This window comes from Musca autumnalis, unplaced genomic scaffold (genome assembly GCF_047663935.1).
Source record: "Musca autumnalis isolate F117 unplaced genomic scaffold, ASM4766393v1 scaffold_2, whole genome shotgun sequence".
In the NCBI taxonomy this organism is placed as follows: Eukaryota; Metazoa; Arthropoda; class Insecta; order Diptera; family Muscidae; genus Musca; species Musca autumnalis.
In genome coordinates, this window is record NW_027411755.1 from 95,174,569 (window position 1) to 95,190,425 (window position 15,857).

The 15,857-nt window shown below is 35.3% G+C and overlaps 1 protein-coding gene across 9 annotated transcripts in view; it reads right to left on the minus strand.

Moving 5' to 3' along the window:
• Positions 1–685, minus strand: part of LOC141394301 (uncharacterized) — a 60,565-nt gene extending 59,880 nt beyond the window's left edge. For 2 of the 9 annotated variants that reach the window (XM_073968520.1, XM_073968511.1), the window contains exon 1: positions 314–685. The gene's annotated coding sequence lies outside the window, so the exon portion shown is untranslated. Of the gene's footprint in view, positions 1–40 lie in introns of all 9 variants that reach the window. The other 7 variants (XM_073968517.1, XM_073968512.1, XM_073968515.1 and 4 more) reach the window with 6 other exon arrangements.
• Positions 686–15,857: the final 15,172 nt, after the last annotated feature.

Genomic DNA, 15,857 nt, shown 5'->3' on the forward strand with positions numbered 1-15,857 from the left:
CTTTTTTAATTTTCTTTGTTTTTCACGATTCTTTGTTTACATTTCTTGTTTTGTTGTCACTTTCGGTTGGTTGTATATTTGTATATTTTGCGGAGACAGAGTATATTAAATTGAAAATTTGTTTCGTTTTTGATTTTATATTATCACCTGAGGATTAGCATTCAATCACTCACACTTGTTCAAATTTACACACACATATACGTAAATGGGTTTAGAAAAAATAACACGCACACATATTTTATCAATAAATTTATATGGCCCTTCAAATTCACTAAAGCTCTGTATTTGATAGTTTTGGAATTATATTTATCACCTATAGCAGCTAGTTTTTTTCCCCAGCTGACAGGCTCTGAACGATTTATTTCACTACGATTTTAACTACGTTGATATTTTGTCTGAACGCTGTGTTCTCTATGGTTACACAATTTCCAAGACAATTGTTAAACGTTTTTCACGATATATCTTTTTCTTCGAAACAAAACTTTACAGTATGTTTGTATGCCTTTATTTGAAAATCAGGCACTGGAGACACGTTTTTCTTTTAATTTTTATTCTTTTTAAGTAAATATATTCAATAGAAAATTGACATTCCAACAAAAATGTCGAACTCTCTCTGAAAACACTTTTTTTCGTCCGACGACACAAAATGTTCTTCTTCTTCATGCTTTGGTAGGGATCTAAAATCGAACTTCGAAATGTCGAATACAATAGTAGTGTTCCCGTGTGTGGGAAACAGAACAAAGACGAAAATATTTATTTATTTATTCAAATCCATTCTAGTAATACTAGGCCTACAAGACCATATATGTAAACGTATTACTTAGCATATAAATCCTGAGTATTTAATACTACATTATAAAATATAAAAATTATTGGCATCTATAATCTTTATTCTCTTATGTTACACGCTAAAATCTCATACGAAACTTTCCCATTATTTTGGGGTTCTTAGGTCGAGTTCCCCATTACAATATATAAGTCCCAATTTACATTAGGAGAGTTTACTTGCGGCAACTGTCAGTTTGTAGGTGAGAGAGGGTGCTGAGAGGCAAAGGGTTACCATATGCCTCACCTCTCTCTCCTACAAAATGACAATTGCCGCAAGTAAATTCGCCCAATGTAAATTGGGACTAATTGTTCCACAAACATCCCATAAGGGACAAGGGAGACTTCTCTCATATCAATGAGTGCACCCCGATTCATTGGACCTACCGTTTATCGCCGAATCCGAACGGCGTGTCTAAGACACCACAGTTTTACATGGCTGAAATACTCAGGAAATGTCGCCTGAGGTGTATTTTGCCACCGTTGAAAAGTGTTTTGATGTTGCCTAGCCGAGGAATCGAACCCGCGACCTTATGTGTGCACACCCTTGCACCACGGTGGCCTTTCATGATAACCCCCTATATTAAGGCCTCGACACATAAAGGGCTAAATACATACGGCCCGTTGTGAGGCGCGTTGCGCGTTAAAAACAACAACCACATGAAAAATGTGTAAGTGATGCCAAGTTTGTTCTTAAAGTTTTCATGTGGTTGTTGTAACGCGACGCTTAAATGACCTTAAGCCCTCGGCACATACAGTCCGTTCGGTGACACGTTGGGACACGCGTTGTCCCAAAACAGTTAATTTATCTTTAACTTTAATGCGTCAGCCATGTTGTTGTTTTTCAAAAAACTTGGCATGACTTACACATTTTTCATGTGGTTGTTGTAGCGCGACGCTCAACGCACCGTATGTGCCGAGCGCTTTAAGGTGTGTTTACACTAGGTATGTCCCGGGCCACACTAGAGTAATTTCAATGAAATTTTGACATGAAACTTTGCATTTTTTGGGAAAAATGCACAATTTCAAGAAACTAGTGTACACGGTTTCATGTGTTGTGCAATTCTGCTTTGTTGCAATATTCGTATGAAACAAACAGACCGTTTTATTTTAATTTTTCTTTTACTTTCATGTCAAAATTTCAGTGAAATTACTCTTAGTGTGGCCCGGGACTATCAATGTCGTATGAGATGTCAAATTTGGTACCTGTGAATGAGTACACATACTCTTAAGCCACACACTGAAACTTTCATACGAAACTTTCCCATTAGTACCGGTCCACACCAGAGTGATTTCATTGAAAAAATTGCATGAAATTATGAGTCTCTAGATCGACCTCCATAGTAGAGTAATATCATAAAATTGCTGTAGTGAGGAATTCGATTTAAGTACACCTAATTTCATGAAATTATTTAATGAAATTCAAGCTAGTGTGGACCGGGACTTATTTTAGCGTTCTTAGGTCGAGTTTCCCAATAAAGTAATTTCATAAAATCACTTTAGTCTTATGCTTGGTTTACATTCGGCCTCGTTTCGTGATTTCGAAGGCGTTTCGTGATTTCGTGCGGAATCAAGCAAAATTTATCATGATTTCGCATACAAAAATGAAATCATCTCATTTCGTGATTTCAGCGAAATCAACATCGAAATCACAGTACACATGATATACAACCTTGCTTTTGCCTAAAAAAGTACCAAAAGTTGCAACACTTTTCACGTATGACACTAAACAAGGTAGATGTGCGAATTGCTGTAACAAAAAATGTTAATATGTTAATATGTAAACAATGTGAAAAAATATTAAATTACTTTGTTACAATGCTATTTTTCATTGTGTTTCCGTACTTTTTTAATGGTAATTTTAGAAAATAGAGCGAATTGTCAAAAATTGCTTCCCCATACAAATTTCCTAAAAAAATACGGGAACGGAAAAATGACGGAAATTGCGAAAACTCCAGCAGAAATGTCAAAATCAACGTATCAGTTATAATATTAGATACCAATGAACATATGAACATGCTTGCTGCTGGTTTCTACTATGCCAAAATTTTATGGCAGAAAACAGGAAAAGAGGGTGTTATTCGTCGCTATTTTTGTTTAAAGAGAATTGCAAGTCTTGCTAGATTTCGGTGTACGGGAACGCATTTTTAGCACTTAACGGGAAAACTACTGCAAGTACTAATATTTTGCAGGTTCTGAGCACAACTTTTATCTATCAGAATTTATTATTATGATGTCTCAACGATAAAATCTTTTTTTTTATTTTTTGGTACTATACACAATTAATACGATATATAGATAATTTTACGATAATTTTCGAAATAAAGTTGTAAAGTTCTATATTGTCGTATATTTTTGATGTTTAATTCAATTTACAACAACTTGTTTTGAAAATTCATGTTCGCTCAGCTGCGCATATGCATCTACCTTGATCATTGCGATATGTTTGTCCCAATTTACATTAGGCGAGTTTACTTGCGGCAATTGTCAGTTTGATGGAGAGAGAGGTGAGGTATATGGTAACCCTTTGCCTCTCAACACCCTCTCTCACCCACAAACTGACAATTGCCGCAAGTAAACTCGCCTAATGTAAATTGGGACTTTGAAATCAAGAAAAAATAAGTGTAAACACCGGAGTGTATTTCAGAATTTCGTGAAATCCAGTGGATTTTGGAGCGCAAGTGTAAACTTGGCATTATGCCAGCTCAGCAAAAAATTTTGGAAGTTGTGCAATTGGAGTTATGATTTCACAACATCTTTCGATGTAGTCCAACAGAGTTATGAAAAATGCACTCCGTTCGATACATTTTATAAGCAGTTACTGTAGAGATCCCTACAGAAAAAAAAAACAGTTGGTTGATCCCAAGACATTTCTTCAAAAGACAAACAAGAGTGTATACATTTCGGAGAATTTGTTATAAAATAAAGAAATAAAAACTTAAGTCCCGGGCCACACTACAGTAACTTCACTGAAATTTGGTATGAAATTATGCGTCTCTAGATTGACGTCCATAGTAGAGTAAAATCATAAAATTGCTGTAGTGGGGTATTCGATTTAAGAACACCTAATTTCATGAAATTTTTTAATGAAATTCACGCTAGTGTGGACCGGGACTAATGTGCGAACATTTTTGCGGTAATTCACGAGACGGAAATTTTTAATGGAGCGGAGTTGGAGTCCATGTCGAAAGCAAAACTAGTGATGGGAAGGCAACATAAAAAATCTTTTGGATGATGAAGCAAAATCAGATGCGCTTGGATTAAATTGAGAACGGAGGAAGTAAACTCAAATGTGATTGAATTTAATGGAAACTTTTTTTAATTTGTGTTTATATAATAAATTTGTGTTTATAAAATAATATATAATATAATAAAATATAATATAATAATGCTTGGTTTACATTTACGAAATCCACTCGATTTCAATTGTCAAATCCATAGGTTAAACGTCAAATGAAATCCAGATGAGATTTCATTTGACGTTTGAGCTATGGAAGTGACAGTTGAAATCGAGTGGATTTCGTAAATGTAAACTTAGCATAAAGTTCTTTGAGTTCTTGTTTTACACAAATAATTAATGCATTTTATTTATTTTGGGATATTTGCAATGGCTTGCATTTTTATTGAATCTTTAGACTGATTAAAAATGCAATCCGAAGAATGAATATAAATTCAGTCCAAAGCATTGCATCTTAAGCTGTGATTTGGATGGAAAATGTAGTGCATCCTAGCTGTGTGCTGTGGAAGCAAAATGGAGTGCATCCTAGCTGCGCGCTCTCTTGTAAAATTCATAAGTGAATTCATAGGAAAATATGTACTCCAACGGCAATCGTACTGTACACTTGTACTGATTAAACTGCATCCACGGATGCAAACTTTTTGCTGGGAGACTATGAAAATTTTCATTAACGTGAAAACTAGTTTATAGATAAAAGGTGTGAACGGGGTGAAACTCTGTACACAAGGTTCTGTAATCGGAAATTATTCTTTGTGTTTGTATTCGTAACTCTCAAACCAATGCAAACTCAGTAGTCACACGCGCAAAATTTGCGACTAAACTTTCCCATTATTTTGGCGTTCATAGATCGAGTTCCCCAATACACCATATTCATAAAATTACTTTAGTATGGAACTCGATCTGTGAACGCCAAAATAATGGGAAAGTTTCGCCGCAAATTTTGCGCGTGTGACTACTGCGAAAGCAATGAAAATATCAACATTTTCAAATGATTTCATATATGTATGTGTGCAGACGTCAATGAAAATTTCGAAGAAAATGGCAAAATGTTTTCAGTGAAAATTTTCATAGTCTGGCATAAGACTTTGTATTGAACTCGATCTATAAACGTCAAAATAAGGGGAAAGTTTCGTATGAAAGTTTCAGCGTGTAGCTTACTCTTATGTTACACGCTAAAACTTTCATACGAAACTTTCCCATTATTTTGGCGTTCTTAGGTCGAGCTCCCCATTACAGTTATTTCATAAAATTACTTTTGTATGGAACTCGATCTATGAACGCCAAAATAATGGGAAAGTTTCGTATGAAAGTTTTAGCGTGTAACATAAGAGTTAGAGATAGCGTGACCACTATGAAAAATTGCATCTATCAAAATGATGTGGGAACCCATATGTACCGTTTTAGTTTAGAGAGCGCTCTATTGGCTATGTATTTTCGTGTGTAGTTGAGAAATAAGTTGATGAAAAAAAAAAAACAATTTTATCAAAAAAGCGAAGGTAAATAGGTAATGTTAAGGTCTGGGTACATAAGCTGCCATGACTGCTTACCTTGCTTTCCTGCTTCATATCTGACATAATAAAAATAAAAGAATAAAGAAGGCCGTGCAAATTTCGTACTGGGTTGCCCTTTACTTTTTTATTTTTTTATCAGAAGCAAGCAAGGTAAGCAGTCATGGCAGCTTATGTACGCAGGCCTTAATAATGTACGCAGGCCTTAAAGGCTTGGGTACATAAGCTGCCTCGCCTGGTTGCCTTGCTTTCCTGCTTCATTTTTGACATAAATAAATAAAAGAACAAAGGTCTCGGCACATACTGCTCGTTGAGCGTTGCGTTACAACAACCACGTGAAAACTTCAAGAACAAACACAACGGACCGTATGTATTTGACCCATAACTAGGCGTTTACACCAGACAGTTTGTCTTCAAATACAACCCTGATTTACTAACACATACATACATCTGTCGTTTGTCTCCCAGCTGTCCATCATTTTTTCACAGACAGTAAGGAAGACAAATTTTTTGCATTTTTGTTAAAATAAGTGAGATAATAATTGAAATGTTTTGAAAACAAAATAACATGAACAAAAACAAATTATAGCTTTGTTCCTTTACTTTTTTAATGGTAAGGGTGGTAAAAGAGAAAAGTGTCAAAGTTGCTCCAGTTTTGCCACTTTTCGGGGTAAAGGAACGCTTTGCAGGTTAAAAATGGTAACAAATGAGAAAAATGGTAACCTCGGGTAAGTAAAGGAACACAGCTTATGTGAATGGAAAACAAAAAGATGTCGATGATTTTCATTCAACATTTTACAACTGTTTTTGCAGTTGTCGGGACGCCTACGTCACACAGGCAAGTTGTGGGATTTTGACTATCAATACATGAAGTCAACTGTCCTGTCATTTGTAAACGCAGGGTAAAGAAGGACGAGCAAATTTCGAACTGGGTTGCCCTTTTCTTTTTATACCCTCCACCATAGGATGGGGGGTATATTAAGTTTGTCATTCCGTTTGTAACTACTCGAAATAATCATTGTAGACCCCACAAACTATATATATTCTTGATCAGCGCGCAATTCTACATCGATGTAGGCAGGTCCGTCCGTCTGTGGAAATCACTCTAGCGTCCGAACGAATTGAAGTAGGTGGATGAAATTTTGGTAAAATCTATTCTATGTACGTAGGACTTTTGGTATTGAAAGCGGGCTATGTAGGTCCACTTCTTCGTATAGCCCCATACAAAATGACGCGTCGTCGTTTTAAGGAATTTTTAAGATAGTTGTCCCATTTTACCACCGAATTGATTGTAATTTGGTATTTTTGTCTCTAGAGGCCAAAAAACATTTCTACCAAAGTTTGTTTATTTAGGTTCACGTTTTGGTATAGCCCCCATATATAAAGTACGCGTCACTTTAATATATTTTGAATGTATTAAGGCCTGCGTACATAAGCAGCATTGCCTGATTGCCTTGCTTTCCTGCTTCATTTCTGACATAATAAAAATAAAAGAATAAAGAAGGCAGAGCAAATTTCGAACTGGGTTGCCCTTTTCTTTTTTATTTTTTTATCTGAAGTAAGCAAGGTAAGCAGGCAAGGCAACTTATGTACGCAGGCCTTTAGTCCCATTTGACCACAGAATCGGTTGTAACTTTGTATTTTGTGTTTCCAAAGGCTAAGAAACATTTCTACCATAAAGTTTTTATATAGGTCCATATCTTGATATAGCCCCCACAGGACTATATCTCCCGATTTTCGGTATTTTGAAGGTTTTAGCGTCATTACATAGCCGCCATAGAACGGTACCTTCCGATTTTCGGTATTTTCAAAGTTGTGGCCACATTAATCCACCGAAATGGCTAAAATTTGTGGTGGAGGGTATAAAAAGTTCGGCCCGACCGAACTTAACGCTTTTCTTACTTGTTTATTCTTTTATCAGAAGCAAGCATCGTAAGCAGGCGAGGCAGCTTATGTACCCAGGCCTAAAGGCCTGATAAAAGAATAAAAAAGAAAAGGGTAACCCAGTTCTAAATTTGCTCGGCTTTCTTTATTCTCTTATTTTTGTCCCAATTTACATTAGGCGAGTTTACTTGCGGCAATTGTCAGTTTGAAGGAGAGAGAGGTGAGGTATATGGTAACCCTTTACCTCTCAACACCCTCTCTCACCCACAAACTGACAATTGCCGCAAGTAAACTCGCCTAATGTAAATTGGGACTTTATTATGTCAGAAATGAAGCAGGAAAGCTAGGCAACCAGGCGAGGTAGCTTATGTACGAAGACCTTTATGAATGCCATGCTTCTTAAAGCGGTGTTTACACTATCTATCAATGTTATATGAGCTGTCACTTCTTCCATCCATACGACATCTTTTATGTTTGTCAAACTCCATAGCACTTTTAAGCGCTCGGCACATACGATGCGTTTAACGTCGCGGTACAACAACCACATGAAAAAAGTGTAAAGCCCTCGGCACATACTCTTATGTTACACGCTAAAACTTTCATACGAAACTTTCCCATTATTTTGGCGATCATAGATCGAGTTCCATACATAAGTAATTTTATGAAATTACTGTAATGGGGAACTCGACCTAAAGGCCTGCGTACATAAGCTGCCTCGCCTGCTTACCTTTCTTGCTTCTGGTAAAAGAATAAAAAAGAAAAGGGCAACCCAGTTCGAAATTTGCTCGGCCTTCTTTATTCTTTTATTTATATTATGTTAAAAATGAAGCAGGAAAGCAAGGCAACCAGGCGAGGCAGCTTATGTACGCAAGCCTTAAGAACGCCAAAATAATGGGAAAGTTTCGTATGAAAGTTTCAGCGTGTAACATAAAGCGCTCGGAACATACAGTGCGTTGCGTTACAACAACCACATGAAAAAAGTGTAAGTGAAGCCAAGTTTTTTGAAAAACAACAATATGGCTGACGCATTAAAGTTAAACATAATTTAACTGTTTTGGGACAACGCGTGTCCAACGTGTCACTAAACGGACCGTATGTGCCGAGGGCTTTAAGCGCTCAGCACATACGATGCGCTGAGCGTTGCGGTACAACAACCACATGAAAAAAGTGTAAGTGAAGCCAAGTTTTTTGAAAAACAACAACATGGCTGGCGCATTAAAGTTAAACATAATTTAACTGTTTTGGGACAACGCGTGTCCCAAAGTGTCACTAAACGGACCGTATGTGCCGATGGCTTTAGTGACACGTTGGGACACGCGTTGTCCCAAAACAGTTAAATTATGTTTAACTTTAATGCGTCAGCCATATTGTTGCTTTTCAAAAAACTTGGCTTCACTTACACTTATTTCATGTGGTTTTTGTAACGCAACGCTTAACGCACCGTATGTGCCGAACGCTTAAGTGATGCCAAGTTTTTTGACAAACAACAATGTGACTGACGCATTAAAGTTAAACATAATTTAACAGTTTTGGGACAACGCGTGTCCCAACGTGTCACTAAAGCCCTCGGCACATACGGTCCGTTTAGTGACACGTTGGGACACGCGTTGTCCCAAAGCAGTTAAATTATGTTTAACTTTAATGCGTCAGCCATATTGTTGTTTTTCAAAAAACTTGGATTCACTTACACTTTTTTCATGTGGTTGTTGTAACGCAACGCTCAACGCACCGTATGTGCCGAGCGCTTAAACGGACCGTATGTGCCGAGGGCTTCAGTTTTTGCGTTCACACTAGCATACAATTTCCTATGACAACGTTATATAAATCACTCAAAGACTCAAAGCTTACTTGCCTGCTTACCTTGCTTGCTTCTGATAAAAAAAATAAAAAAGAAAAGGGCAACCCAGTTCGAAATTTGCTCGGCCTTCTTTACCCTGCGTTTACAAATGACAGGACAGTTGACTTGATGTATTGATTGTCAAAATCCCACAACTTGCTTGTGTGACGTAGGCGTCCCGACAACTGCAAAAACAGTTGTAAAATTTTGTTTTTTTCCATCAACTTATTTCTCAACTACACACGAAAATACATAGCCAATAGAGCGCTCTCTAAACGAAAACGGTACATATGAGTTCCCACATCATTTTGATAGACGCAATTTTTCATAGTGGTCACACTATCTCTAAGCTACACGCTGAAACTTTCATACGAAACTTTCCCCTTATCTCTAAAGCCACACTCTGAAACTTTTATACGAAACTTTCCCATTATTTTGGCGTTCTTAGGTCGAGTTCCCCAATACAGTAAATTCATAAAATTGCTTTAGTATGGAACTTGATCTATCTCTAAAGCCACATGTTGAAACTTTCCCATTATTTTGGCGTTTATAGATCGAGCTCCATACTAAAGTGATTTTATGAAATTACTGTATTGGGAAACTCGACCTAAAGCCCTCGGCACATACGATCCATTGTGCGACGCGTTGCGCGTTGAAAACAACAACCACATGAAAAATGTGTAAGTGATGCCAAGTTTGGTTATGCATTTTTCATGTGGTTGTTGTAACGCGACGCTCCACGTGCCGTATGCAGAGATGGTCTGTATGACGACTTTTTAGGTTTTCGACGGTCAGAAAGGTGTAAACGTCGAAAACGTCATATACGCGTAGAAAACGTATAAAAAGTAGTAAACGTCATAAACCTAAAAAAATGTGTGTTACCATCATATTTTTCACTTAATATTAATTTTGCAAACCGATCTGTGTTATTGAAGGGCCTCCGTACCTTTTTTGAAAATAACAGCATATTTTTATTAATATTGTAATTTTTAAAATAACTAAAATAATTGAATAAATTGGATTACGCACTTAGCACGCCATCTACAATATATTTCGAACACTACCACTGATTTACGTATCACTAAAAGCACACGGTGAAACTTTCATCCCAAAAGTTGAAGGATGAAGGATATCCTTCACCCAAGCTCCTCTCGCCGAAAAGCTGTAAAAGTTTGGTATGAAAGTTTCAAAGTGTGGCTTTAGAGTACGATTCAAAGAATTTGCGGGTGAAGTAATAAACAAACATATGTATGTATAATGCCCATATAATATAAAAAAAATATATAAAATGTATATATTAAAGTGAAATCTTTTTATGCCTGTTTTTTTAATATAATAGGATCTCAAATGGAATAATAAAATGAGGTATATTGTTATGTAAAAAAACATCGATTTTTAGGTTATAAAAATCGTTTGTTTATTCTGTCAAAAACCTTGTTTTTTTGCTAGATTTACGACGTTTCCGACGTATGTAATATACGTCTGATATGTATGTCAGATACGTCATTATTGACGACAGACCATCTCTGGCCGTATGTGCCGCGGCCATAAGAACGCCAAAATAATGGGAAAGTTACGTATGAAAGTTTCAGCGTGTGGCTTTAGAGTATACGTAATGCCGGGCATACACTATGGGCATGCAGGGGCTCAATTCTGTTTCTATGAAAAAGTGAAATGAAAATTTTTATAAAGGAAAAAACTGTCAAATGAAAAAAATTATAAAGGAAATATTTTTCATTTCAAATTTTCATAGAACAGGAATCCGGCCCCAGGACAGCATTTGTAATAGTATTAGTAAATTTTGAAGTTTTTGTCAATGTATTTGGGAGTAGTTTTGGCAGGATTGAAATTAAAATAGTTTTGATTTTGTAAATGAACCCCTTTCAATCCGATGAATTTTGTTTATTTACCAAGTAACCAACAAATAATTTTTGAAAACAACAAATATTATTTGTGAGGAAATTAAAAATTTGGAAAACTTCAACCCAAAATTGAGTTCTGGAGGAAAATTCATCATTTTTGCAATATGGACTGAAGGAATGCCACACACTATTCAATCACACACTTACACAAGGGTTCATCGGTTGCTGTCCTGCATGCCCATAATAGTTGTGTCTTTTTACTTTTTCAGTAATAATTATTCAGTAACTTCTTTTCAGAGAGTAAGAAAGATTTTGCTCTTTGATACGAAAATAGAGAAAAAAGTAAAAAGACAGCATTTAGTAAACTTTAGCAAGATATCAGTTGATAACCAAAACAAAAACATTGGCGCCAATGCATGAACGAAAAAATAACTCCAAATCAAAAAGTTCTTTAATTTTAAGCAAAATAAATAAAAATAATGAATATATTAATAAAATAATCAATAAATAATCCTGAATCGTAATATTTATAGTATTTTCCCACAAAAATAAGATAAACATTGAGCAGCTGCCCATTAGCAGATGATTAAAAAACAGCTGATCGAACTTGCTAAATGTTGCTGGCAAAAATTCTTTCAGCAACTTTTAGCAATTTCTCAGCAAACAACTGTCAAAATTGTTCTCTCGCTTCGCTCTCTTTTACTGAACTTTTGTGTAAAAAGACAGCATTTAGTAACATTTCGTAATAATTATTACAAATTATCACGTAAAAAGACACACCTAGTGTATGCCCGGCATAATATGTATTTCTTGATGGCAACCCCGATAAACAGATGACAAACAAAAAAGAAGACAAAAATTTAAACAAATGTGTCAAAAACAATTTAAAAATATCAGTCGGCTTTGTCGACACCCTGTGTGGATTGAAATACTTTTTCCCCAAAAAAATTATGTATTTAGGAGGGCTTTCAAAATATAGGACTTTTTTACTATACTAGCCTATTTAGAAATCTAAAGTTTGGACCAAATCGGTCGCTACGTCGCGCGTACCATTTTAGCGGAAATTTTCGAACTTTTGTGGAGGAGGTACCGGAAGGGGTGGAGGAATGTTCGAAGAAATATTACGATATCCAAAGTGTGGACGAACGTAGTATTCGGTTCGAGCCAAGGCAAATTTATAGAAGGTATGTGCATGAATTACAACAACTAAAAAATTTACAAAAACAACATTGTTGTTATTGAAAATTAATGCTCTGTTCCTTTACGTGCCTGAGGTTACCATTTCTTACCATTTTTAACCTGTAAAGTGTTCCCTTAAGCTGTAAACAGATACAACGTTTGGGTAAAGTTTTGCGTTTGGCATCGATGCCCGAAAATTTCTCTTGCTCTACGTCTCTTTGTGTTGCACACAACGGCGCTCAGTTCTGGGCATCAAAGTCAAAAAAATTTGAATTTTGCGTTTTGATGCCGGCGTATTTTTTGACACTTCTTTGTTTACATGTCAAACAAACACATTGACACTATTTGGACGCTTTTTGTTTTGTTATTCTTTGTTTGTTTTTGCTTGTTTTCAATTCATTTCAAAAAATTATAAAATAAAAATGTTTGAGGAGGAATTAATTAACAGCATTCAACTCCATGAATGCATCTATAATAAAGGCAGTAATTTATACCGAAACAAAATTGCCAAAGAAAAAGCATGGAGTGCTGTGGCTGCTGAAGTGGGTAAGCCGGGTAAGTTAATAAAAAAATCCTAATTTCTACGTTCAAACTATTAATTACATACAATCTAACTATTTGAACTATTTAGTAAAACAGTGTCAAACTCGATGGAAAAGTTTACGGGACAGATACACTAAGGAACACCTAAAGTTGTCCTCGGGAAGTGGAGCTCCTGAATATAGTCCAGAGTGGAGGTTCACTAACTCAATGTCTTTTCTAAGTGACTATATTCAACCCAGGCCGTAAGTATAGATAAAAAATGTGATTGGATACACAAAGTCCAGGAATTTTGACTACTGGTCTGTTCCAGAACTGCAAGAATCTACTATATACAATTTTTCAATATCAGTGTCGAATAAAAAAGTGAAATCTTAATGCAGCCGGTAAGGTTTTTGCCACAGTGTTTCGCATGTTTGCCTTATTATAGCTCTCACTGTTGAGGCCCCCATCTTAAACGTTAAGGATAGATAACGAACACTATCCCCGTGTGCCAAATATCTTAAAAATGCAAAATAAAAACATTGTATATACATTCATATTTCGCAAATAAAAAATAATTACATCAAGGTCAAGAACAATCTACATTTAGCAGATATAGATGGTCTATTCGAATTCTTGGTCAATTCGTCTTTCAACAGATTAAATGGCGCATCAAAAACTGGAGGCTCCATTCTGACCATAATCCGGAATTGTTCCACGTCGGTATGATACAGTCTTTCAAAATCGAGTGCGAATGTACCGTCAACATCTCTGTTCTCGTACAGAGGTCGTGTCCAAAATTTTCTTTCTATAGTGCGAGGAAGACATTTCCATACTTCATACACCCCTTTAAGTAATTTTAAATAGAATAATATATCCAAATATTTCATTTTATGTATGTTTAGAACACGGCACTTTTAAATAACATTTCTAAAATGTTGAGCGCCAAACATATGTTATTGTTTGTTTACATAAAACATATGGCTTTCGACGGCGTTATCAAACGTTTTATGTGTGTTACCAACGCCCAACCCAAGTCGACGACGACGAACGACACGAAACTTCAAAACAAACGTTGTATGTGTTTTAGGCTTTACTTTTAATAGCATACAATTTATATCAAACTCTTATCTCTTGTGTTACACGCTAAAACTTTCATAGGAAACTTTCCCATTATTTTGGCGTTCATAGATCGAGTTCCATACAAAAGTAATTTTATGAAATTACTGTAATGGGGAACTCGACCTAAGAACGCCAAAATAATGGGAAAGTTTCGTATGAAAGTTTCAGCGTGTGGCTTTAGAGTATACGTAATATGTGTTTCTTGATGGCAACCCCGATAAACAGATGACAAACAAAAAAGAAGACAAAAGCTTCGTTCCAGTACTTTTTTAATGGCAAAAGTAGTAAAAGAGCAAACTGTCAAATTTGCTCTGAGAACACAAAATTTTTTTAAAAAGTACAGGAACGGAAATTATATTAAAGTTATTAAAAATGTCATTATTAAAACAATGGCAGACGTCATATAATATGCTGTTTATATTAGAGCTTTTTGGGAGGTTAACCTTCATTATCAGGATTTGTTTGACGTATATGTAATGGAATTGACATTTAAAACCCAGTGGGTTTGTTAAATCCGGTTATATATAAACGTACTATAAAACATAAAATAAATATTCGTTGTTACGAATTGTGATTTCAAATGTATTTCTGTTCTTTTTAAATCAGAAGTAATGTACCAATGAAGCCCCAGAAATAACATATGTATGTTGGAAGTCTTTGCTGATCATTAAGAAATAAAAGAACGAGAGCCGTAACTACAATCAATACAAATCTGTAACGCCCTTGGGATGACAACAAGCATAGGAAATCATATTTAATAAAAGCATCAATTCCCCATCTAGCCAATTTGGCGCAAGGTCAGATATATTTTGGAGACCTAGACAAAAATCCCAACCAATGTACGCGATTATAATGCATAAATACATATGTATATGGTTTGTGTATATAATATGAAAACAATAATAAAAATCATGTTAATTCGTTTAGATATAAAATTGTCGGATTGATATAAAATTTTGCACAAAGCATATCTTCTGTACAAGGATTAATCCTATAGAAAATAATGAAAATTGGTCCAGATTTGGATGCAGCTTCCATATATATTCGCATCTGATATGAGATAAAAATGCACCAAAATCAGTAAAATTTGACACATGCAACCTGAACTAGCCTAAAAAACATTGAGCCAATTTTCAAACAAATCGGTACAGATGTATATAAAGTCCCATATACATAAATTTCATTCCAAATTTTATTTTTTGAAACTTACTTAAATTAAATTTTTCTCAATTCACTTAGGAAACGCGTGAATGTTTCTGAACAATGCAAACATATTTGATAGGTGTTGGTTTAGTCTGATAAATAAGAGCCCCGGTTATAAGGCGGAACAAGATTTAGTGTGAGTAAACCTTGCAATTCCATATAAAAATATTTCATATTTTAGTTGAGAAAAATTCGATTTTTTCGGAATGGCGCAAATATGCGCAATTTTTTATGATTGAATCTGATATTTGAGACTCAAGCGCATAAAACGTTAGAAGAAACTATGGTCGGGAAATTGTAATAATCTTAAAAATTATCATAAAAAATTTTCATAAAGAGGATAGGTATCACCATTATTAAAGATCAAAGATGTAAAATCAATCTGAAAACATTAAATGCAACTCTTGTTCGGGGACTGTACAAAAACAATAAATCTTGAAAAATATAAATTTTCGCGAAAATAATGTCATTTTAATGTTCACCTAATTTCTTAGTTTTCGAAAATTTACTTTTTGTTTTCAGTATGGCTGAGTTCAATCGACTGCTGCATTGGATTGACTAATAGCCTAGACAGACGGCAGTCTTAATTTGCATTAACAGCCTTAATTCAAATTAATTTGAACATTATCCCCTTTCTTAATGCACAAAATCAAAGGAAATTTAAACTGAATTAAGCA